General features: G+C 43.2%; 1 pseudogene; it reads right to left on the bottom strand.

Annotated features, from left to right (window-relative positions):
• Positions 1-18,132: 18,132 nt before the first annotated feature.
• Positions 18,133-18,239, bottom strand: LOC120942241 (annotated as a pseudogene).
• Positions 18,240-24,689: the final 6,450 nt, after the last annotated feature.

Here is a 24,689-nt window from a genome sequence, read left to right as displayed (position 1 = left end):
CCAATGGTCAGACTTGTGCTGACATGCCTCCCTCCACAGCTGTTTGCTGGGAAGATCAGTGTACTGCTGTTTTTATGCCTCTTGGCATTTTACTAACACCCCCTCCTCCTGTGGACTCCAACCCCACTTCTTCTAAAAACAGAAAAAAACATTTTTTGCCCTGGTTCACACTGGGCTGCGGGAGTAAAGCCGTGCGAGTTCAGCTAAACTCGCACGATTTCACTCCCGCTGGCAGTCCTGATTTCGGCCGCGATTTAAGAGACATCTGTACAGGTTTCTGCACAGATGTCAATGTAAATCACAGCCCGAAATCACAAAAAGTAGTACAGGAACTACTTTTTGAAATCGGTGCAGCGCCGCAGATGCGACATCGCACCGATTAGGACGGTGTCATTGCCGGCAAATGCCACCAATTTGAGATGCGATTTCACATGTGAAATCGCATCTCAAATCGAAGCAAATTGTACCCAGTGTGAACCTGGGCTCAAACATGTATATAATATAATGTGTGCCTTGCATTTCTATTTTAAACTGAATGGATTATCTCAACAGGTGAGAGTTCACATATACTTTCAATAATGGTTGAAAAAAATTGTAAACAAGCATAGTAAAATTGTAAAAAAACATAGTAAAATCTGTGACCTACCAAGTCTATAGGTATTAGCAATTAACTTAGTTATAGTAGGCACTAAAGTAAGCATGAATGAGAAAATAGTCTTTCAAGAAAAGCATTACTGTTGTCTTACCTTTGGGAATTGTTCATTGCGGAAACTCCATACTGCTTTTTATATGTGCCAAAATGCTAATAAAATGTATCCTGTATGAACAAAAGTAAAATCAGGTGCCATAAAACTGGTATGTCGATATGTCCATATGCTGTATAAGTAAGTATTAAAAGGAAATCTTTGCATTTCATATATCCTTTTGCAGTCAGTGTCACTTTTTAACATAAGGAGCCCTAAAATGCATTTACACATGATGGGCCAGATTCACAAAGAGATACGACGGTGTATCTACAGATACACCATCGTATCTCTGACTTACACTGGTCCTATCTATGCGCCTGATTCATAGAATCAGATACGCATAGATAGGGCTAAGATCTGACAGGTGTAACTGTGTTACACTGTCGGATCTTTTTTTCAATTTAAAAATGGCGCCGGGGGCGTTCCCGCTGATTTACCTTGAATAATATGTAAATCAGCGAGATACGCAAATTCACGAACGTACGCGGACCCGACGCAGTCTTCTTACGACGTTTCCGTAGCGGCGTACCCGTCGTATACTTACCCCTGCTTTTATCAGGCGCAGCCAATGTTAAGTATAGCCGGCGTTCCCGCGTCGAATTTGAATTTTTTAACGTCGTTTGCGTAAGTCGTTCTAGAATACGGATTGATGTCGTTTACGTAAGCGTCGAAACCACTGACGTCCTAGCGACGTCAGTGGGAGCAATGCACGCCGGGAAATTCCCCGGACGGCGCATGCGCTTTTAAATCGGCGCGGGAACGCGCCTGATTTAAATAGTACACTACCCCTAGCCGCGGAATTTGAATTCCGCCGGGGGATTTAGGATCCGCCTCCGCAAGTTTGGAGGTAAGTGTTTTGTGAATTAGCCACTTGCCTCTCAAACTTGCGGGAGCGGATCTTAAATCACGTAGATCGAGCGGATCTATAGATCCGCTGATCTACGTGAATCTGGCCCTGTATGTACAATTTGGTGCACTAATCAAACTCAGATGTAGTTATTAGTTTTTTTTAGGCAGTTTGGATAGTGATGGACTTTAGACATGACTGACATTGATGCTGGTTTAGCATACACCCAAACCATCACAGATTTCACAGGACTGCACTGTGATTTCAACAAAATCCCAGGGTCTATCGGATTTAACATATGTCCTCGAGCTCAGTGCCAGAACAATTGTTTCAGCATCCAAATCTGGAACTATGGCTGTACTGTTACAATGGAACTGCCCAACAGTAGCTGCAAAGATGTAAGAGACAGGAACAGTTAAACTGCGGCAGAGGATACAGAGGGTTGTTTGGTAAGTAACCCACTAATGATCATCAATGCCCCCCCCCCCCCCCCTTAACACCAATGTAAATGCCAATGTCACTTTGCTAAATGCAAATGTCCTTGCTTTTCCCCCAACTAAACAACACTATCATCACACTTTGAATTTCGGAAATTCGAAAATTTAGAAAATCGAAAACTTCGAGAATCGCAAATTCGAAAATTCTAAATTTCTGTAATACGAATTCGAAAATACGGAATTCGGAAATTCGAAGATTTGGAATTTCAGAAATTCGAAAATTTTCGATAATTTTCGAATTCTGAATTTTCTAAATTCCATTTTTTTTATTTCCGATTTTTAAATTTCAAATTTTCAAATTCTAAATTTTCGAATTTCCGATTTTTGAATTTCGAATTTTTTCATTCTAAATTTTCAAATTTCCGATTTTTGAATTTGCGAAATTCCGAATCTTCGAATTTCCAAATTTCCGAATTTCTGAAAAAAGCTAAAAAACAAATGTGAATACATTTTCTGGCAGTGCACATGTCTAAAAAACGATTATTGTTGCTGGCTGGCTTTTAGCCTGCGGCACCAATCATTTTGGAAAAACCCATCAGGATGTTTATACACAAGTCGATCCATCAATTGACTTGTGTACAAACAGGGTGCCCATACATGGATTGAAATTTGGTCAGTCCCTGTTGAACCGGCTGAATTTCGATTCATGTATGGCTGGCTTTACAGTGTGACAATTACCCTGAAGGAATTGCTAGATTTCACAGGCTCCTCTAGTCTGTCTATTGGTAATTTGGCCTGTAGCTGCACCCAGACAGTCATAGATTGACCAAAGGCAGCAGACAGACTTTCAGGCCGGATTCACACTTGTGCGGTGCGAATTTCAGCTCTGTTATCTCTGTAGAGAGATAAGAGAACTGTTCAGCAGATCAGCTCCGTTTTAGAAGTGTATTGAGCTGAATGAAAGAAATCCTGAAAATAAATGAACACATCTGCGAATTAGATGCATGCCCATAGAAGATAATGGGCCTGAATTTGCACCTGAGCCGCACCGCAATGCCTAGAAAACGCACACGTTTTTCCGGCAATGCGCAGTGCGAATGCATCGCACATATGTGAACCAGCATCATTGAAATCAATGTATTTTATAATGTTATGCGAATTGGATGTGGTTTAAGCCGCAACCAATTCGCATAGGTGTGAACCCGGCCTCACTCCGTCAATCTTCTTTTTGCTATTTTATTGGCTTTGTTCTACAGGGGAAAGAGGGTTGGATGTAGAGGATACCTAAAAACAGCAGCCAAAAAAACATCACTCAGCTCAGTTGTATCTAGTAGTATATTTGCCCTCAGGCTAATGTATATTTGGTAGGCCAGATGGACAGCTACCTTAAGTATATTCAACCCCTCTCGCAGGCTGGTTATGGACCTTTAAGCCAAGACTGGCAATTAACTAAGCAGAGCTCATCTTCAGCTTAAGTTTCCCCTACTGGTATAGGAAACTGAAAGGCAACAACTGGATCTCTTTGCAGCTATACTTTCTTCCGGACATAGGCAAAAAAGCTTTTTTTAGAAGGCATCCCCAAATGTTTATTTCCTTCCCCAGCCTACATAACTGCCATATTCCCCTTAGTGATTTGCCAGGGTGAAATAACAACTCAGCTGGGTCAACACCAAATTTAAACTATGGACACTCCAGCTTTTAAATCAAGCTGACCAAAAACATATGTTGTATTGTTCTATAGTCCAACCTCTGTAACTGTCACTTTTGCTAGACAGCCTTTATTTTAGAGAAATGTGTTTATTTTGTTACTTTGGTGTCCCTTTTATGGCAAATTATTTTTACAAAGATCTGTCAATTCTCTCATCCTCAGATTCTACGAGGCCGTCGTGTAACAAATAAATCACTTTGAGGTATGCTGTGTGTGATTGGAAATAAGTCAGACAGCAAGACACCCATTTTCCAATGCATGGTATCAGTTTAAAAAAAAAAAAAACTGTAGTAGGGAGCAGTTGGCTTTTTAAAAAAAATATGTCAATTTTTTTTAGGTTAAAATGTGGCAGGGGAAGTGGCACCTCTGTCATCAATAATATGTCAGAGAGAGAGAGAGCAATGACAGTAGCAAGGATATTAGTAGCAATGACAAGGACATTATGTTGTTTTGAAACTTGTTGCAGAGTACCAGCAGGCCAGTTCATTCCTGCCAAGTGCCTGACACTGTCGACTAGATAACTTGTTTGTCTTGGCAGTGACAGCCGGATGATGAATCTGACACGTTGATTCAGAGCCAGGATGCCACTCAATCCCCCTTCACCACTTCATTATCAAAGTACAAGTTTTTATTCTTACCAATCTCAACTAATTCCTATTCATTGTACTTCTGTGGTGAGTAAAAAGTGGCACCAGTGGCTGCAGCTTGAGACATTTTTTCAAATCTAAGCACATTATTTGAAGTAGGCGAAAAGCTGTATGGAAGTCCCAAAGGCTTCAGTAGCATCAGTCTGCTATTTAAAGGTTGGCTTCACCTCTTTTGTTAATCATTAATCATTATCATAGGGTGCATTCACATAGAGCAGAACTCTTTTCTCAAAATCTACTGTGTAAAACAAACTTTACTTACATTTGGTGTATGCCACTTGATAAGGAAATTGCATATTTCATATTCATTATTAAAGTGGTTGTAAACCATCCTATGCATTAAGGTGAAAAAACACCTTGCAGTCACCGGCCCCCAAAGCCCCCGTTTTACTTACCTGAGCCCTGAATCTCCGCGGGCGCGATCCCGCATTGTTTTTTTTCCCTGGTCTTGCCGGCTCTTTATTGGATAGATTGATAGCAGTGCAGCCATTGGCTCCCTCTGCTGTCAATCAAATCCAATGATGTGGCTGCTGGGGGCGGGGCCGAGTCATACAATTGGCGTCTATGGACACGGATTGTATGGCACGGGAGCGCACCCGCAAGCTAACCCCCTCAGGAGAGAGCTTCCGGGAGGGGGTTAGCTCTTGCGGGGAGGAGCTGCGAGAGCCGCCGTGGGACCCCAGAAGAGGACGATCGGGGCCTCTCTGTTCCAAACTAACTGCACAGTTGAGGTAAGTATGGCATGTTTGTTTTAAAAAATAAACCTCACAAATATCAAATACAAAGCCTCTAATATTCCTATATGAACAAGCTAGCCCCCTCTCCTTCAGGAATTTGCCATTTTTCTTAGAAGGTCATTTTGCTCTGAGGGTAGGTCTCCTACACACAAGACCTATATATCCTAGCTAGAACTTGTAGGGTTAGTCTCATGTCCAAAGCGGCATCATGCAACATGCAAGTGTCTGGTCTGATTACCTGGCCATGCCTTTATGGGGGGGGACTCCATGGCAAAACTGCATCTTTAGTTAAGTATTGTTGTCATATTTTCTTTATCTGTATCTGTCATTATCTTTAATAAATGTTATACTTATAGGTATTTGTGTGATCTCTCTTTGCACATATCGAACACAACCCCAAAAACTTGACAAAATACCAGTTTTAGGATAAATGTCCTTTTGAATTACAATTTTATTCATGCCAGAAAGTATAGCGTTCGCTATACTTTTGATGTTGCGACTAATATCTGCCCTCTTCTTCCCCTGTCTGTTCACAAAAGGCCTTGTATTTTGTAAAATATTCACTAAATACAAGGCATTCTGTTAGTGGACAAGGGGAGAGCATGGTGGATAAATAGTAAAGAGATAGTAAGAAGTAGAGAAAGGACAGAAATCCTAAACGTCATGTGAGTAAACATTTTTACACAGCAGCTTTTAAGAAAATGTTTGCCTGAAATTCTGCTTAAAAGTGGTTGTAAACCTTTCAAATGAAAAAAAAAAACAAAAAACATATTCTCACTTCATTGTTGTGTGCAGCTGTCTCAATCCATAGCACCTAGCGTAATACCTAGCTGCTCTTTTCTTCACCTGAAATTTGCATTTGTCACTTCTGGCAGTTTTCTCCAACATCAGGCCATACATGGTAACATTGACCTCCTCTAGCATTGGGGGTGGATGACAGCCTCCCTGAGATGAAGATGCGCAAGTTTCTCAGTGGGGCTGTGTAGAGGAGGAGTGTCCATTCCTTCCACTTAGGTGTCAGATTACACTCAGCATTCTGCACTGTGCAGTGTGTGATTTCACTTGGCCTTGGAAGCTGAGAAAACTGATCTGCTTGTGTTTTTTTAGAGGTCTCTGCAGGAGAAAAGATATGCAGTTAAACATGATGTACAGGTACAACCTTTGTGGAAGGATTTGCTTTACCATTGTTTTCTTATCTGAGGCGAGTAATTTCAGTGGGCTAATGTATAGATTTATTACCACTGTGACCATGCTGGGTCCTACCACTATGTAAAAAAGAGGTAAATGGTCCTCAAGGTTCTAAGGATGCAGATTGAAAGGCTCTAGAATGCATATTATAAGCGGCAACAATTGTGGCTTTTGTTTTCTCTGAGTTTTGTATATCCCACATTGGGCTCCAGAGGGTTTGGGGAACTTTGGAAGGGAAGAAGCCTCCAACCTTGTGTTCAGGTTTTATCACACACGAACAGGTTGTGTGTGTGCAGGTATGCACACCCTTTATAGTCAAGGAAAATACAGTAGTTCAGAGCTCCCTGTCCATGAGACAAACAGCTGCAGGGGCAACATTTGTGCATGTCCAGGTCTGTTCACCCTGACAGCTGATGAAGACAGCATGCGTCACTGTTGTGCATTGTGATGCTGCAAGTGGTGCTGCAAGGGAGCAGTGTTTGTGAACAAGACATTAGCAGAGTATCTGTTCAAGCCTGGAGGAGGGGCATTCTGATGAGCCTAGTGCCTAAGGCCTCTTCCACACGTCGCTACAGAGTCCGGCTGCTCCCACCTGCTCAGCGGGAGATCTATGCGCTGATCTCCGCTGAGCCGGCGGATGACAAGTCCCTCTCTGCTCACTGAGCGGGGAGGGGCTTGTGCAGCTCCGCTGTCTACTATGGAGAGATCTGATGAAAACGCCCGATCCGATCCACCATGGACGGATATGAACGTATCGCCATCTGTCCGATCGGATCGGGTCAGATGTCAGCGGACATGTCTCCGCTGACATCCAACACTTCATAGGACTGCATGGAGCGGTCGTTCAGGTCCGCCGTCAAAACTGACAGGCGGACCTGAACAATCCGATCGTGTTAAAGGGGCCTTACAGAAACAGCTAGGAGGCTGAATGATTTTTGTTGGATTGATGTGACGCTGAAAACCCTTGCGAGGGCAACCCAGTTTTAAACTTTTACCTTACCTTTTAAATAAAAATGGGCCACTGGCTCTGTTGGAGTGAGCCTTTGGAAAGTGCCTTTGGTGTACCTGCCAGAGAAATCAGAGACAGTACTCCATTGTTTGAACTGAGCACAAGTGCTGTGGACTGTGCAGTGGAGTGACTGCAAGAATGGGGCATGTAAAGTAAGTGGATATATCTGAAATAAAAGGTGGCTAGATGTCTTCAAATGTGCAAGCCTTGCTGGTGACCAGTCCAGAGAAACCACTCGTTTTTAAGTCTGCTGTGGACTGGTGTAAAAGGCATTTGGAAGCAGAAACCCCAACTAGAGAGGAAGACAGGCCAGATCTTAGTGTTGGGAGAAAGCCAGTGGATGTCCTGTCTCAAGAGATGTGTGCTTTTGCTCCAGTCAACATGGGTGCGCGTAAACCACCTGGTGTTGTACAGAGAGGTGCAAGTGTGCTTCATTGTGGAATAGGAACCAGTGTGGGAAGCCCGAATAAGGTATGGGAGCATGTGTGCTACCTGTAAGGTGGTGAGGAGGCATGCTGTCACTTGTTCCTCAATGCAGCACAGAGCAATGTGTCCAGGCAGAAATCTATGTCTGCACTTGCAAAGCCCGCGCTAAGTGTCCAGAGAGAGTAATAGGCTGGCTATGAGCGAAGGTGGAGGGTGAATGTCAATAGCAGCAACATCTGTGAAGCCAGTTCTGAAGTACCAGGGAGATTGCCTATAAAGGCTCCAACTGAAAGAATGTATTTTTTCATGGTAACGGGAGAAAGTATATAACCGGGAAGAAGGAGCATCAGGGGAGAGGTGGTTTAGCATCCCTATACCGATATATCAGAGCTCTGCTTGTTGGGAGTAGCCAGGTGGGTGACTTGGTGGTAAATATGTCTGCTGTATATCCCTGGCAACAGCAAGGAAGTTCCTGTTGAGCATGCAAGGGGCACCAAAGAATCTAAGAGGCCAGCTGTAATTTTACCATATGGCCACATAGGTGAAGTGGCGGGTTGACAGGCAAGCAGAGAAGTTAACAGGGCAGTTCTCGGATCAATGCACTCAAGTATAGATAGTGATAGACCCTACTGCAGTGGGTAAGATTTTTGTCAATATGTTAAATGCAGGAACTGCTAAAGAGACTGTGAGACTGTCCCTTGTAAAGTGAGAATGAACCCAGCTGGCAGACTCTGGTGAAAGAAATAAAGATTCTGTTACATGTAGGATGTTTATTGATGAAAAAAATGGTTAAAAGAAAGTTAGTAATGCAGACAAATACCTGTGTCATACAGAGCAAATGTTGAGTTGAATGTGGTAGGGGTGACTACTAAGCAAGGTGTGTTATCTCTCCTAGCAACAGGGTTTAGGGCAGCAGAGATGTCCTGACTCCCTGGAAACCTTTAAGGACCTCATTGTTCTGGAGCCAGATGTTGACCAGTACAACTATGGTGCCGTTCTGGTGGGCCAGAGTGTTCCTGCACTTTACATGACAGTATGGGCTCTCTGTCCAAGAGACAAGCGACTGCAGGGGGCAGCATGTGTGCGTATTCAGGTCTGCTTGGTGTGGCAGACATGTGCCTTGGCCAGTCTAACAGCTGATTAAGACAGCATGGATCACTCTCGTGCATTGTAACAGTGGTGCTGTAAGGTAGTAGTGTGTGAAAAAGACACTAACAGAGTGTATATTGACGCTTGGAGAGGCATTCTGATGGGGCTGATGCTTGATGGAAATAGATAGCCAGGAGGCTGAATAATTTTTGTTGGATTGATGAGGTGCTGCAACCCTGGCAAGGGCAACTGGGTAATTTGTTTTGAATTTATACTTATAAAAAGTGGGTCAGGCCCTGAAACTGTATTCCTGGCTGAAGTGCACTTAATTACAAGCAATACACTTAGGTGAAGCCTCACGAATGTCACACCACTTTAAATGCATTCAGCAAGGCCAAAGTTCGATGGGAGTGTGTCAGTACATCGCTCAACAGAAGTTAATTGTTTGAGTTTATGGCCAGCTTAAGGCTAGTATTCTTCTATTCAGTGGAAGATGTGGTACAAATCACCTACTGGGAGAACATTGGAGATCCCACTATATTTGGAAAACTATGTATTAACTAATGTATTCTCCCAATCTTTATATTTGAGAAATTATGAAATTATAGCAATGAGTAAGAAAAAGGCTACTGTCAAAAACACTTTTTTGTGTTATCCTTTTAGATCCTTTTTTTTTTTTTTTGCATTTATATATTCATCATATATTGTTGGCAAGCCATACATTTGTACTCCAATCGAGATTGAGGGCACCTGCACCTAGCCTTCCAGGTAGTCAAACCTACCCACTTTACCTTTCCTATATACTGTATAATAAAGCATATCTTCAGTCATTTGTTTTGCTTTTCATATTTAGGTAGGGAAAAGCAAAAACATATCTGTTCCTTTTTTTTCAACCCCATTGTAGAGATTTTTGTTACGTTCTTTTTCCGCGTACACACGATCGGGCTTTTGCCCGGCCAAAAGAACATCGGAATTCCATCGGAGTAAAATAGAACATGTTCTATATTTAAATTCCGATGGAATTCATCGGAATTTCCGATGGGGCATACACACGGTCGGAATTTCCTATGGAAAAAGTCAGTCTGACTTTTTCCATCGTAAATTACGATCGTGTGTACGCATCTTCATATACACAATATACAAATACATTTTTACTGCATGACAGAGAGAATGCATGCATATCCACTATACATTGCCTTAATGACTATTATCGGAGTTGCTTCAAGCATTATAAAAATTAAATTTGTATATTGTACAGTTGTTATTTTATTATATAGGCAAATTGGCTTATACTTACAGTATATGAAGTGCTTTAAAAGGGTTCTGGAAGTCAGAACTGGTTTAAGAGCATTTTTAATTGATAGCAAATAAGAAATGTATCTGACATATAATCTGGGCACGTGCCACATTTAGCACTGGTGATTCATGTTTTAATTTCTCTGTTTATGCTATGCTCTGTAACTGAAAAGGCTACATGTACAACCCCCCCCCCCAATTATGTGGCAATTTAGACACAACCAGAAAATGATAACATCACAAAGCAAACATTTGTAGGAGGAATCGGAGTGAATCATATACTGCACCATACCTACAAATGTTGTCATGTTACAACCAAAAACATACATTTATTTTATTGGGATTTTATGTGCTAGACCAAATAAAGTGGCACATAACTGCGAAGTGGTAGGAAAATGATAAATGGTTTTCAAATAAATATGTGAAAAGTAGGGGTGCGACGGATCAAAAAACTCACGGATCGGATCGATCCTCGGATCAGGAGTCACGGATCGGATCATTTTCGGGTCAGCATTAAACATGAAAATGATTCAGCAGAATCTATTTTGCGGATACATTTTTCCCCTTCACACATTTACTTACCTTTGGAATCGGAGGAACACTTGATCAGAAACTACCTGACAGCAGACTAATTGTTTTTTGTGTGACATTTTTGTCATTTTGTACACTACACTTTAAAGGGGGGGAACATTGGGAAGGAGTGGAAAAATGAAAAGGATTTGTATCTGGTAGTATAAATACCCGTAGACGCCAATGTTATATTTTTGGAAAGCCAGTTGGCGCCCTCTGGTGTTTAATTATAATATTGTTTTCCAGTTTTCTTGAACAATGTTAAATGGTATTGGTGATCCACGAGCAGAGGGAGGGGTGATGACCTCAGCGCGTACCAAGATGGCCGACCGCTCCGGAGCTAGGCCGAAGCCGCGGCCTTTTCTAAGGACGCGGCGGCGGTGCACTCCGCGGATCGCATTCTGTGCCGATCCGAACAGGTCGACCCGTGAAAAGTGTAGCTTACATTTGTATTCCACCCCCCCCCCGAGTCAATGCTTTGTCGAAACACCTTTCGCTGCAATTACAGCTGCAAGTTTTTTTTTTAAGTTGTCTCTACTAGCTCTGCACATTGATAGCTGGATTCAGGTAGGGCGGCTTACTTTTGAGGTGGCGTAGCGCATCGCATATACGCTACGCCGCCGTAAGTCAGAGAGGCAAGTGCTGTATTCACAAAGCACTTGCCTCCTAAGTTACGGCGGCGTAACGTAAATGGGCCGGCCTAAGCGCACCTAATTCAAATGTGGAACAGGGGGGCGTGTTTTATGTTGGTGACCCGACGTGATTGACGTTTTTAACGAACGGCGCATGCGTCGTCCGTGGACATATCCCAGTGTGCATTGCTCCAAAGTACGCCGTTTCGACGTGAACGTAAATTACGTCCAGCCCGATTCGCGTACAACTTACGCAAACGATGTAAAAAGATAGGCCTGTTCCGACGTCCATACCTTGCATGGGCTGCACCACCTAGGGAGCAGTTTTATCTTTACGCCGGCGTATCTCTAATGTAAACGGCGTAACTAATTGCGATGGGCGCACGTACGTTCGTGAATCGGCGTATCTTGCTCATTTGCATATTCGACACTGCAAACAACGGAAGCGCCACCTAGCGGACAGCGTAAATATACACCCTAAGATACGACAGCGTAGGAGACTTACGCCGCTCGTATCTTAGCCTAATTTAAGCGTATCTGGTTTCCAGAATACGCTTAAATTTACGACGGCGTAGATTCAGAGTTACGACGGCGTATCTACTGATACGTCGCCGTAACTCTCTGTGAATCTAGCTATTAGAGAGTGACATTATTTTACCCATTCTTCTTTGCAAAAGATCTCAATCTCTGTCAGATTGGATGGAGAGTGTCTGTGAACAGCAGTCGTGCCACATATTCTTAATTGGATTTAGGTCTGGACTTTGATTGGGCCATTCTAGGTGGGTTTGCACATTACAAAAATTTGAGTGTTGAATCTGAACCTAATTGCAGACAATGAGAATTGAATGTGAAAAAAAAAACAGTATAATTTCTAGTCTACTAGCCAAGGAATTGTGAAACAAAGGGCTGTGCAATGTACCAAAGCAATGAATTTTTTCAAATACAGTCTGGCTGGGAGCAGCGATAATGTTTTAAGAGTCTGGGAGGTGCTCTTAACCTACCTTTTGAAGTGGAACATCTGTACTATGTATACAACTTACTAATAGCAAAATTCAATTTTCAAAGAAAAAGTCTAACACTATTTAAATTGCCAGCAAATGACAGCTTTGAACGCTTTACTTCTGTTTGTAAACAAACTATCCCAGATGTTAGTGGGGGACCTCTACAAACAAAATGGTGGGGGATTCTCCCTAAAAATAAATTTCATATCCTTGAAAGGGGACTGGTGTGGATGTCAAGGGGGACTCCATGCAAAAAAAAAAAAAAAAAGGGAAAAGGGCTCAGTATGAATTTGAAGGGGAACCACATGCAAAAGACAAGAGCAAAAATCACTGTCCCCCATCACCAAAAAATGTATAAAAAATCCATACTAGACACTTATCCTAGAATATAGCCTGGTAGATCAAGAAAGGAGGAGACAAGCATGTACCTCCTTCTAAACAATACCAAGCCTAAGGGGGAACCCCCCCCCCCCAATGGCAAAGCAGCTTGTCTCCACGTGGATGCGGACAAGGGCCTCTTCCCTACATCCCTGGCCCAGTGATTGTTTGAATCTGCCATCGGTGGGCATATTGGAATTTGGAAGCTCCCTATAACAGTATGAGTGCTCCCAGATATCACTCCCTCTTATGTGAATGAGTAATGAGTACATAGTACCCCTACTTATTCACAAGAAATGAAAAGTAAAATAAAAAATGCACACTGTTTTATAACTATTTTATTAAAGTGGTTGTAAAGCCTTACATATAAGCAGTTAAGTGACTAGCCCCAGGTGATATACAGGGATGAAACAAATCCTAATACATATGTTGTACCTGCTTATCTGCAGCCATCTCTTTTGTACATCCCTTTAAAATACAGGTTTTCTGAGCTTCCAGAAGCAGGGGCAGGGATCTGATGTCATACATAGCACAGCTCAGAGAGAAGAGAGAGCTGAGTGTAATCTGAGATTTGAGTGGAGGGAAGGTACACAACCCCTCTACACAAATTCATAGGGAAACATGCACAACTGAGGCTATCAATCATATGATGTGTGCTGGAGCTTCCCTCCCTCATCTCCCTCATTATTTCTTCTAATTGCCTCCAATATAATGGCAATACAAATAATGTCAAATGGATAAATATAGACAGGAAACCACAATATCTACAATTCAGGTTAAAAAAAAAACAGTAAAGGCAAGGCTTTGTATATGAAAATATTGTCTTTAAAGTAAACCTAAAGTGAAAACGTTTAATATTTTTTTTGCCATGTTTGTTCTATTAGGGAAATTTTGCTTCACTTAGTGTTCTGTCAACTCTAGGAAGTGAAAGGATATCTTTCCAATAAGAAGGAAATACCCTCTCTTTGACAGCTTTCACAGCAACAAGTGTCCCCATGTAAACATTTCCCTGTTATTCTTGTTCTGGTGGCAGAGGCGTTGCTCGGGGGGTGCGGTCCGCACCCGGGTGACACCCGCTAGAGGGGTGACACCATCCCGTTTTTTTTTATTTTTTTAGCTGACATGCCCAGCAGGTGACACCCGCCAGAGGGGTGACACCGGGGCCGCCACGCCGCTAAACACCGTCCTGTATTGACTGAAGCGGTGCGAGCACGGCATCTAGCCATGCGGGGAGGCTGCCTGTAACATTCCTCAGTCAGGCTATCCCCGTATGAGCCGGAGTTGGTGGGCGGAGCTGTGGGTGTGGCTGCCTCCTCTTCTCCTCCCACAGACTCCTTCACCATCGATGATGCTGCAGCTCAAGCAACTAAAGGTGAGGACTAAGGATGAGCCGAACACCCCCCTGTTCGGTTCGCATCAGAACTTGCGAACACACAAAATGTTCGTGTGAACTTTAGAACCCTGTTAAAGTCTATGGGACTCGAACATTTGAAATCTAAAGTGTTAATTTTAAAGGCTAATATGCAAGTTATTGTCCTAAAAAGTGTTTGGGGACCTGGGTCCTGTCCCAGGAAACATGTATCAATGCAAAAAAAGTTTTAAAAACTGACGTGGAATTCCCCCAAAAATCCACACCAGACCCTTATCCGAGCACGTTAACCTGGCCGGGTCTTTCCCAGTGACGTACGAGGGTGCGTCAGAGGGGGCGGGGTCACGTGACGGGTGGCCGCTTCCCCTATATAAGAAATGTCACAGCTCCAGCGCGTCATTCCGCTGGGCTGTGTCCAGCAGAGAGAGGAGCTCGCCTGCTGCGCTCTGGACGGATGGATCTTCTCATCGCTGGACCGGACCGCTGATCACCCAGTCGCTGGAGAGATCATCCGTCGCTGGATAGAAGACAACGTTGGAGCGGGGGGCCGGGCCGAGAGTGGATTCACATCGCTGGATTTTTTTTTTATTAATGAAGGATTTTTTTCTACAATGTCTGTGTGTTTTTTTTTAACTATTTACACTTCCTTTGTGAAATGGTAGAGGTACAGTGTACCCCATTACCAATTCACATAGGGGGACCAGGATCAGGGGGTCCCGGGGTCCCCTTTGTTAAAGGGGTCTTCCAGATTCTGATAAGCCCCCCGCCCGCAGACCCCCACAACCACCGGACAAGGGTTGTGGGGATGAGGCCCTTGTCCCCATCAACATGGGGACATCCTCCCCATGTTGAGGGCATGTGGCCTGGTGCGGTTCAGGAGAAGGGGGGCGCACTATGTCCCCCCCTCTTTTCTGCGGCTGGCCAGGTTAACATGCTCGGATAAGGGTCTGGTGTGGATTTTTGGGGGAACTCCACGCCATTTTTTTTCAAATTTGGGGTGGAGTTCCCCTTAAAATCCACACCAGACATGAAGGGTCTGGTATGAATATTTGGGGGGAACCCCACGTCATTTTTTTTTTTAATTGACGGCGGGGTTTCCCTTAATATCCATATCAGACCTGAAGGGCCTGTTAATGGAATTTGGGGGGACCCCCAGCTTTTTTATTTTTATTTTTTATGAATGAATCATCTCTGAATTGCCAGAGCCGACAATTCATTAGAACCGCAAAGGCAGTTTTAAATGCCTTTTTTTCTTTCAGAAATGACACTTTGTGCAGGGACAGTTCTATGTACGGGAAACATGCGCTTTTTCACATGCTGACTTTACACCCCCCAGGTACGAAATTTAAAGTAATATTACACTTTTAGCATTATTAAATTCACTGCTGAAAAAACGGTAGTTTTTAAAACTTTTTTTTGCATTGATACATGTTTCCTGGGACAGGACCCACGTCCCCAAACACTTTTTAGGACAATAAATTGCATATTAGCCTTTAAAATTAACACTTTAGATTTCTCCCATAGACTTTAACAGGGTGTTCAGCGACTTTTCGAATTTGCCGCGAACATCCCTAATTGTTCGTTGTTCGCCGAACAGGCAATGTTCGAGTCGAACATGAGTTTGACTCTAACTCGAAGCTCATCCCTAGTGAGGACACAGCAGCCCCGCCCACAAGCCCAGGTCTTCATCTGCATGCATGCTATGTAAGTAAGTTACTCTGCAGTGTCACTACATAGAGTTCCAAGATGCACTGTACCACCCCAGCCTACCCTGTACCACCCAGCCTGCCCTGTGCAATGCCAGCCTACCCTGTACCACCCAGCCTGCCCTATGCAATCCCAGCCTGCCCTGTGCCACCCAGCCTGCCCTGTAACACCCAGCCTGCCTTGTTCAATGCCAGCCTACTCTGTACCACCCAGCCGGCCCTGTGCAATCCCAGCCTGCCCTGTACCACTCCAGCCTACCCTGTACCACCCCAGCCTGCCCTGTGCCACCCCAGCCTGCCCTGTGCCACCCCAAACAGCCCTATACCACCCCAGCCTGCCCTGTGCCACCACAGCCTGCCCTGTACCACCCAGCCTGCCCTGTACCACCCAAAACTTTCCCATGCCACCCCAACTTGCCCTGTGCCACCCTAACTTGCCCTGTACCACCCCAACCTGCCCAATGCCACCCTAACTTGCCCTGTACCACCCCAACCTTTCCCATGCCATCCCAACTTGCCCTATGCCACCCTAACTTGCACTATACCACCCCAACCTGCCCTGTGCCACCCTAACTTGCCCTATACCACCCCAACCTGCCCTATGCAACCCTAACTTGCCCTATGCAACCCCAAACTACCCTATATCACCCCAACATGCCCTATACCACCTTAACCTGTTCTATACCACCCCACTACACCAACCTGCCACTATACCACTCTATGCTACCCTAACCTGCCATTATACTGCCCTATACTATCATTTACAGGGGCTGGTTTGGGGTGCCCGTGCGCTGCCTGCTTGGTGCTGGGCAGCCTAGACAGAGGGGGGGGTGACACCATGTTTTACCGCACCGGGTGACACCAACCCTAGTGACGCAACTGTCTGGTGGCAATTTAAAATTTTGGATTTACCCTCACTTTTATTCTCAGTGACAACTGTCATCTGACAACTAGAGAGAGTAAAGCCTGTAAAGTCTGATGGACTTGTTTCATCAGAAATTCTGATCGTTTGTGGGGGCCCCATCGGACTTTTTTCCATCAGAGTAAAAAAATAGAACATGTTTTAAATGCCTCCGATGGAAAAAAATCTGATGGGAAATTCCAATCATCTGTGTGGAATTCTGTCGGAGAAAAAATTCACGCATGCTCAGAATCATTGAACTTAATTTTTCTTGGCTCGTTGTAGTGTTTTACGTCACCGCGTTTTGGACAGTCGGAATTTAGTCTGACAGTGTGTATTTTTTTTTTCTAAAAGCCTATGGCGTGTGTAACACACCCAAAAACTTCACCCGGTGCAGAAAAAATGTGCACACACATAAAGAGTGGTCACAAAAACGTGCAGACGGGTGCAACGTCAAGTGGTCCTCCTGTGAAAAATGACACAAACCCTGATCCCCCGGGGCGTTAGGCTCCAGACTGGGACTGAGGTACTGTGGTCCAAGCAACCAAAGCCGACACGGACCCAACTTCCTTGGAGGGTCTGCCGAAACAGAACCCTCCCAGTACTAGGTGGGGCCCCCCCGAAGGGAAACCCCATGAGAGCAGGCGGACTAAGCCAGAAGGCCATGTCCACCCACTCCCAAGACGTTCAGGGCTGGCCTGAGGACCGGCACCCTACTAATCACACAGTGAACAAATAACGTGCACAAACAAAAAAAGACAAAAACGTGACAAACATAGGCTAATAGATTAAATAAAGTGGGGGAAATGGATAGTGGAGAGGAGAGTGAAAGAAGTGGTCATTGTGTTGTACAATGACCAGGCCCCTCCGGCCAGGAATAAAAAATTCCTCCGGTCCTAGCCAAATGGCCCGGCCTAGGAGGCAGGTGCTAAAAAAAAGTGTGTATTGGTGCAGTGACCGTGGTACCAGTCAAATCAAAGTGACTCTCACTCACAGTGACTTTTCCGGTACCCCTGGACTGCCACTCCAGGGGCACATGCACCATAGGCTTTTCATGTTCCATATCCAACCCCCCGACTGGCCAGTGCAGCCCTTCCCCCCCTTGCCAGATAGGGAGCCCTTCAAGGTTTTCTTAGGGAGAACTGCCACACAGGTTAGCAGCCTCCACCAATACTAGCCCTTCCAGACCCCCCATCAACCCGGTGGATTTTCCCAGGGCAGTACCAGCTCCTCCTACCAAATCTCTGACAGGGACAGCACTTACACCAGCCAGCCAGAAGGCCGGACTAGAACTCGGCAAAAAGACCAGACCAAGTGCAGCCACCCATCCTCACAAGGAGCACCCTTCCAGATGGCTCAGACGCAACCATTGGCCGGCCCCCAGTATCTATCGAGCAGCTCGGCGTAGTCCCTGCTGAAACCATCCTTCCAGGTGCAATGACGTCATTGGATTGCATTCACCCTCCCCATGTAGGAGGTGCTTTAGCGCTCCTCTGACAACTGATAAGAACAGATACTACACTTGATCTTAGCCAAAAGACAGAGAAGCCTACATCCCTACATTACACGCAAACCAACACATGCAAGCACACTTTTGTAAGCACTCCTTACTCAGAAATTGCAGAGAGTGCTGCACCTGATGAACAGAAAGGGGTTGATTTATAAAGATAGTAAAAACATTTAAAGAAAACTTTTACAAGAACAACATTCAAATATTATTTGAAACTGGAGCATTTAATACTACTTTAAGACCCCTTTCACACTGAGCGACCCATAGCGTTGGTGGAAAAACGCTGCTATTTTAACGCTATAGCGCCTGCAATACGCTCCAGTGTGAAAGGGGTATAAGACTTTATTTATATAGGCAAAATGTGTGCTCACATCTGTGATGTTGCTTGGTACCATAGCATCACCAGCAATCAAAAATATAAACAATTTTTTTAATTGAATTATTCAACAATACATTCATTGTTGGTGCTACACTATTGCCATAGAACACAATATCAAATTATTCAGTCGAGGAAGAATGAAACAGCACACTCGTCATAGATTGCAGATGTTTACCGCTGTTCAGGGACTATGTTCTAATAGGTATTTCACATTCCTCAGTAGTAGAAGTGGGGGAATGAAGTAGCGGTGCAAATTAGCTTCATTATGGGCATGACTGGGCTCATTTTGTTATCACAACAAACTGCAGTATTGCTTTCTTATTACACAGCCAGCATGCCACGTGACATCAGAGGAAGCCAGGGGTCACCCATTTACATCACTGTGTGACCCCGCCCTCAGCTATATAAAAGCTGTCATGAGAAGAAGCATCACTCGGCGAGCCTCCCATGGAGGCGGAGCTGTTGCAGAATTTTTTTTTCTTTTCGGTTAGTCGCATGAGAAGATGAATGGACATCGTGGGACATTTTTATTTATTTTTCATACTGACAGGAAGCAAGTGAAAATCTCTCCTATGGGGTCACAGAAAGAAATGTAACTCGTCTCCACTATATCTGAAACAAACAAAATTAAATGACCAGATTTAGAATTTAACTTCAGTAGTTAAAAGTAAGGTCCCCAACCTGGCTGTGCATTTTTATATGGTTGTATAAAGATCAGCACTGGCTCAGCAGTATTAAAAAAAAAAAAAAAAAAGATCCCAAAGTAAGGCTGGGTTCACACTAATGTTTTCCCGCATTTAATTTGCATGACAGGAGAGCGTGCCGGCTCTCAATCCCAGATAGCAAGCAATTGAGCTGCAAGTTTGAAAATTAATTGCTAAGCTATTGCTAGATTTGCCAGGCTTAACAAGTTTTTTGCATAATTGCAGCAAGTCCACATTGCATGACTTTCTTTGCAAACATTCTGCAAGTCTGCTGCAAGTTGTGATTCAGTTATGTTGTGCAATAGTCATAACACCACAAGGGTCACTATCGCTTGCAGAGCTCTTGCTCACAACTCTTGCTCACAACTGCAACTTTGCTCTTACTAGAGAATTACCATGCCTAGAACTACTTGAAGCACAATAACCTAGAACTTGTGCTTCAAGTGCTCTGTAAGTGTACAACTTGCCAGTGGAAATGTGCAGAAAGTTGCAAGACTTACAAATCAACACTGCCAGAAAATGTGTGGCAAGTTATCCTTGTTATCTGGGATGGAGCCGGTTTACACATCTCAGTGGTGGCTGCGGAGTGGATTACAGAGGGTTCTTGTGTGTCTTTGGCTCTGTTTCAGGTCCAAATTCAGGCAAAAATTTGTCCCTGAAATGGAGAACAGGGACACACCGGACCCCTGCTGTGAGCCACATGCGATTTAGGTGTGAGCCCAGCATTAATCCACTCACGTATAACTTTGTGCTTAGATGCTTTTTCTGGCTTTTGGCTTTAAATAAATAAATAAAAACAAGAAACACATATACAGTGCCTTGCAAAATATTCACCCCCTTGGCATTGTTTGTGTTTTGTTGCCTCACAACCTGGAATTAACATGGATTGTTTGAGGATGTGCATCATTTAATTTGCAGACCATGGTCACAACTTTGAAGATTTCTTTTTTATTATTATTGTGAAGCAAACATTCAAAGCCTTCCCATTCACCCCCGTAAAGTCAATACTTTTTAGAGACACCTTTTTGCAGCTATCACAGCTCCAAGCCGCTTTGGATAAGTCTCTATGAGCTTGTCACATCTTACCACTTGGATTTTTGCCCATTCCTCCTTGCAAAACTGCTCTAGCTCCTTCAAGTTGGATGGTTTGCGCTTGTGAACAGCAATTTTAAAGTCTGGCCACAGATTTTCTATTGGATGAGGTCTGGGCTTTGACTAGGCCATTCCAACACATTTACATGTTTCCCCTTAAACCACTCAAGTGTTGCTTTAGCAGTGTGTTTGGGGTCATTGTCCTGCTGGAAGGTGAACCTCCATCCTAGCCTCAAATAACACACAGAGTGGTACAGGTTTTGCTCAAGAATATCCCTGAATTTAGCACCGACCAGTTTCGTAGTCCCGACTGATGAAAAACATCCCCACAGCATGATGCTGCCACCTCCATGTTTCACTGTGGGAATGGTGTTCTTTGGGTGATGTGATGTGTTGGGTTTGCTTCAGACATAGCGTTTTCTTTGATAGCCAAAAAGTTCAATTTTAGTCTCATCAGACCAGGGCACCTTCCTCCATACATTTTGGGAGTCTCCCACGTGCCTTTTCGCAAACTCAAAACATGCCATTTTTTTTTTGCTGAAAGTAATGGCTTTCTTCTGGCCACTCTGCCATAAAGCCCAACTCAATGGAGCATACAGCTTATTGTCGTCCTATGTACAGATACTCCAGTCTCTGCTGTGGAACTCTGCAGCTCCTCCAGGGTTACCTTAGGTCTCTGTGCTGCCTCTCTGATTAATGCCCTCCTTGCCTGGTCCATGAGTTTTGGTGTGCGGCCGTCTCTTGACAGGTTTGCTGTTGTGCCATGTTCTTTCCATTTGGTTATGATAGATTTGATGGTGCTCCTAGGGATCATCAAAGATTTGGATATTTTTTTTATAACCTAACCCTGACTTGTACTTCTCTATAACATTGTCCCTTACTTGTTTGGGGAGTTCCTTGGTCTTCATGGCAGTGTTTGGTTAGTGGTGCCTCTTGCTTAGGTGTTGCAGCATCTGGGGGCCTTTCAAAAGGTGTGTATATGTAATAACACATCATATGACACTTAGATTGCACACAGGTGGACATCATTTTACTATTTATGTGACTTCTGAAGGTAATTGGTTGCACCAGAGATTTTTATGGGCTTTATAACAAAGGGGGTGAATACATACGCACATGCTAATTATCAGTTTTTTATCTCTGAAAAATTGTTTTACGTATATCTTTTTCTAATTTTACTTCACCAACCTATATGTGATGGATCAGAACACAATAGTCTAGTTCAATTTTTTTTTTTATCTAAATTAAAGGCTGTCATGTAATAAAATAGGTAAAAAGCCAAAGGGGTAAACACTTTTGCAAGGCACTGTACATCACAGTGTAAAAAGTGGTTTTCCCTGCCTACAACAATTGAAAACAAATGTCAGGTTTCCAAAAAAAAGTCTTCAAACGTTATTTCTTGAACGTGTGTGTTCATAACTAGCTGATAGTGTCTATACATATGTATAGCGCAAGGTAAATTAAGTGCCGTTACCACTGTAGATTATTTTAGTTGGTTTATCAGCCAAAAATGATATTGTTGTTTTAAAATCGTATTTTTTATTTAATAAAAATAAAAAGTGGACAAAAAGTAATGTTAAATAGCATGGAGCATGACTAATGGTGCAAGCATGTTAAAATCATTGGGAAAATGTCCTTGGAAGACAAATGAATTTTCAGCAGAATAATTAACTTAATTAACAAATTTGCATGCATATTCATCAGGCTATTGAAGTCTTTCCAGCACAGCTTGATGAGCACTGGTGTAATAATTGTCTCATTTACATTCTGCAGTCTACTACAATTTAGGGCACGAAAAAAAAGAAGTAAAAAAAAAAAAAAGCACCCCATCTCTCTGACTTTTCTTCAGGACCCTATTTTAAATGAGTCCACATATAAATTAGTCATTGCTATCCTGCAGAAGACTTAGCTACATTTACACCATACCTTTGTTCCTGATTTACTCATTCCCAGTTTGCTCTTTTTCCTTTGGCCCAGGTTTTCTGTTTTGCCTGTGTTTGCTCTCCTGGGTAAAACTTGGCACCAGTTCTGACTTCAAATCTCTAGGGCCGCCAGACTGCATCATGTAAAAATTGCCATTTTCCTCTATCTCTGCAGGGCAATCTTTAAAGGCAGTAAGGTGTGACGCCCCAGACTGGCAGCTTGGCAAGAAAGAGCCCGTAGATACCAACACACAGGAATCTGAAGTGCTTACTTTGACAGCCAGTCAGCATTTGAAACAAAAGAAACGAAACAATAAAATGTATTTATATATTCTACAGACATGTAGCCACCAGACCAGCAGAAATAAAAAGTAATTACCACTCACTTGATGGTGTGTTGTAAGGAAAGCCGAGGAGAAAATATATATAGAAAGCGTACACACAGCAGTATTCGATCTCTTCTGATTAAACTTTTCACCTCACAGAAAACATTTAAATTAAGGGAGCTGCACCCAGCATAAAGAATTGTTGTTCTATTGTTCGCAAAAGAGGTGATTAGGTTTAGTTTTCCCTGCGTGAGCTTTGGACTGTCTATAAAGGCATTAGATAGTGCTTTCTACGCTGACATAAACCGTTCCAAAGGATGGCGGTATGCAAAGGTAATATTTTAGCAGTCACCACATCATTCATTAAAAATGTATTAAATAAAAACAACAAACAAAATGAACATATGTTCATTCTGTGTTGTTTCAAAATACATTTTTCCACTCTTGAAGGTTACAAGAAACAAACTGCGTGGCTGTATTAAACCAATCTAGACAATCAAAATTCAATGATGAATAAAATCATACCTAAAGATAATGCATACCTGTAGGTGGTAGTTAGGGTTCCCTTGCAAGTAAAAAAGATTTGCGATCTTGAGGCCGACACACTTCTGTGCCACCTTTACCAGTGGTCAGTGATCGTGCATGTGGAGAGAGTCAGGAGCCCAGCCATGTTTAAATATTAATATCTATTTGCACGATTTGATGGTTTTCAGTCTGTTTATGGAAAAGGCCTTTAGGGCCAGATCCACAAAAACCCGGCGCAACGTAAATTTTTCAATTTAAGTTACACGGCCGGAAAATTTCTACCTAAGTGCCCGATCCACAAAGCACTTACCTAGAAATTTTCGGCTGTGTAACTTAAATCCGGCAGGCGCAAGGCGTTCCTATTCAAATGGGGCGAGTCCCATTTAAATTAGGCGCACTCCCGCGCCGGCCGTACTGCGCATGCTCACGACGTAATTTTCCCGACGTGCTTAGCGTGGTTTTACGTTGCGCCGGGTTTTGAGAATCGCAACGGGCGTAAAAAAAAAAATACGAGTTGCGGCGGGAAAAAAAAAATTTGAAAAAAAAAGACGGCGACGCGGGATAGAAGGGTCTATTTTTACAAGGCCTAAACAGTTTAGGCCTTGTAAAAGCAGCCCTAATTTTACGATTGCAAACTAATACTTACGGAGAAAAAACGAAGCTGAAAAGTTTTGTGGTAAGTGCTAATTTGCATACCCGACGTGGCATTTCGACTCGAAATGCCCCCAGCGGCGGATGCGGTACTGCATCCTAAGATCCGGCAGTGTAAGTCCCTTACACATGTCGGATCTTCTGTCTATCTATTGGAAACTGATTCTGTGGATCAGTTCCAAAGATAGAAACAGGGATACGACGGCGTATCAGTAGATACGCCGTCGTATCCCTTTTGTGGATCTGGCCCTTAGTTCTCAATAAAAGTGACATTGAAAGGATTATGTTTCGAACTTCTAACCTATTCCTTTTCCCAATCCTGACCCTGATGAATCACTTTAACACTTAATATAACCTCAAGACTTAACCCTAAACATAATAATTATAATGAACCCTAAGACTCAACCTGATGATTAACCTTAACATTCCCCCCCCATGCCAATCCCTAACCTTTGCCCTTTAAATCTTGACAGTAACCTTAGATGATCTTATCTCTTAACCTAGCCCTCATCAACAATAATTTCCCCTACACTTGCATCTTTTCAGGTACCAAAAAGTAATATTGCGGTGCTGTTATCTCAAAATATGGAGCTTTTAATACCAGAAACTAGGAATCCAAAACATACATGGAAACTACGTAAGAAACTCAAATATCGCCTTGTTGTTTTATCAGATCAGATCAGTCATCTGCTGCTACGGTAACTATTTTATATATATATATATATATATATATATATATATATATATATATATACAGGTGTGTATATATATATATATATATATTAGTGCTGTCAATTAAACGCGTTATTGACGGCGTTAACGCAGACCCATTTTAACGGCGTAAATTTTTTTATCGCGCGATTAACGAGGCGGCGTTCGGGGGTTTATCCCGG

This window comes from Rana temporaria, chromosome 5, assembly GCF_905171775.1.
Source record: "Rana temporaria chromosome 5, aRanTem1.1, whole genome shotgun sequence".
Lineage (NCBI taxonomy): Eukaryota > Metazoa > Chordata > Amphibia > Anura > Ranidae > Rana > Rana temporaria.
The sequence above is the reverse complement of the archived record's forward strand: the minus strand, read 5'-3'. Positions and strand labels throughout refer to the sequence as shown.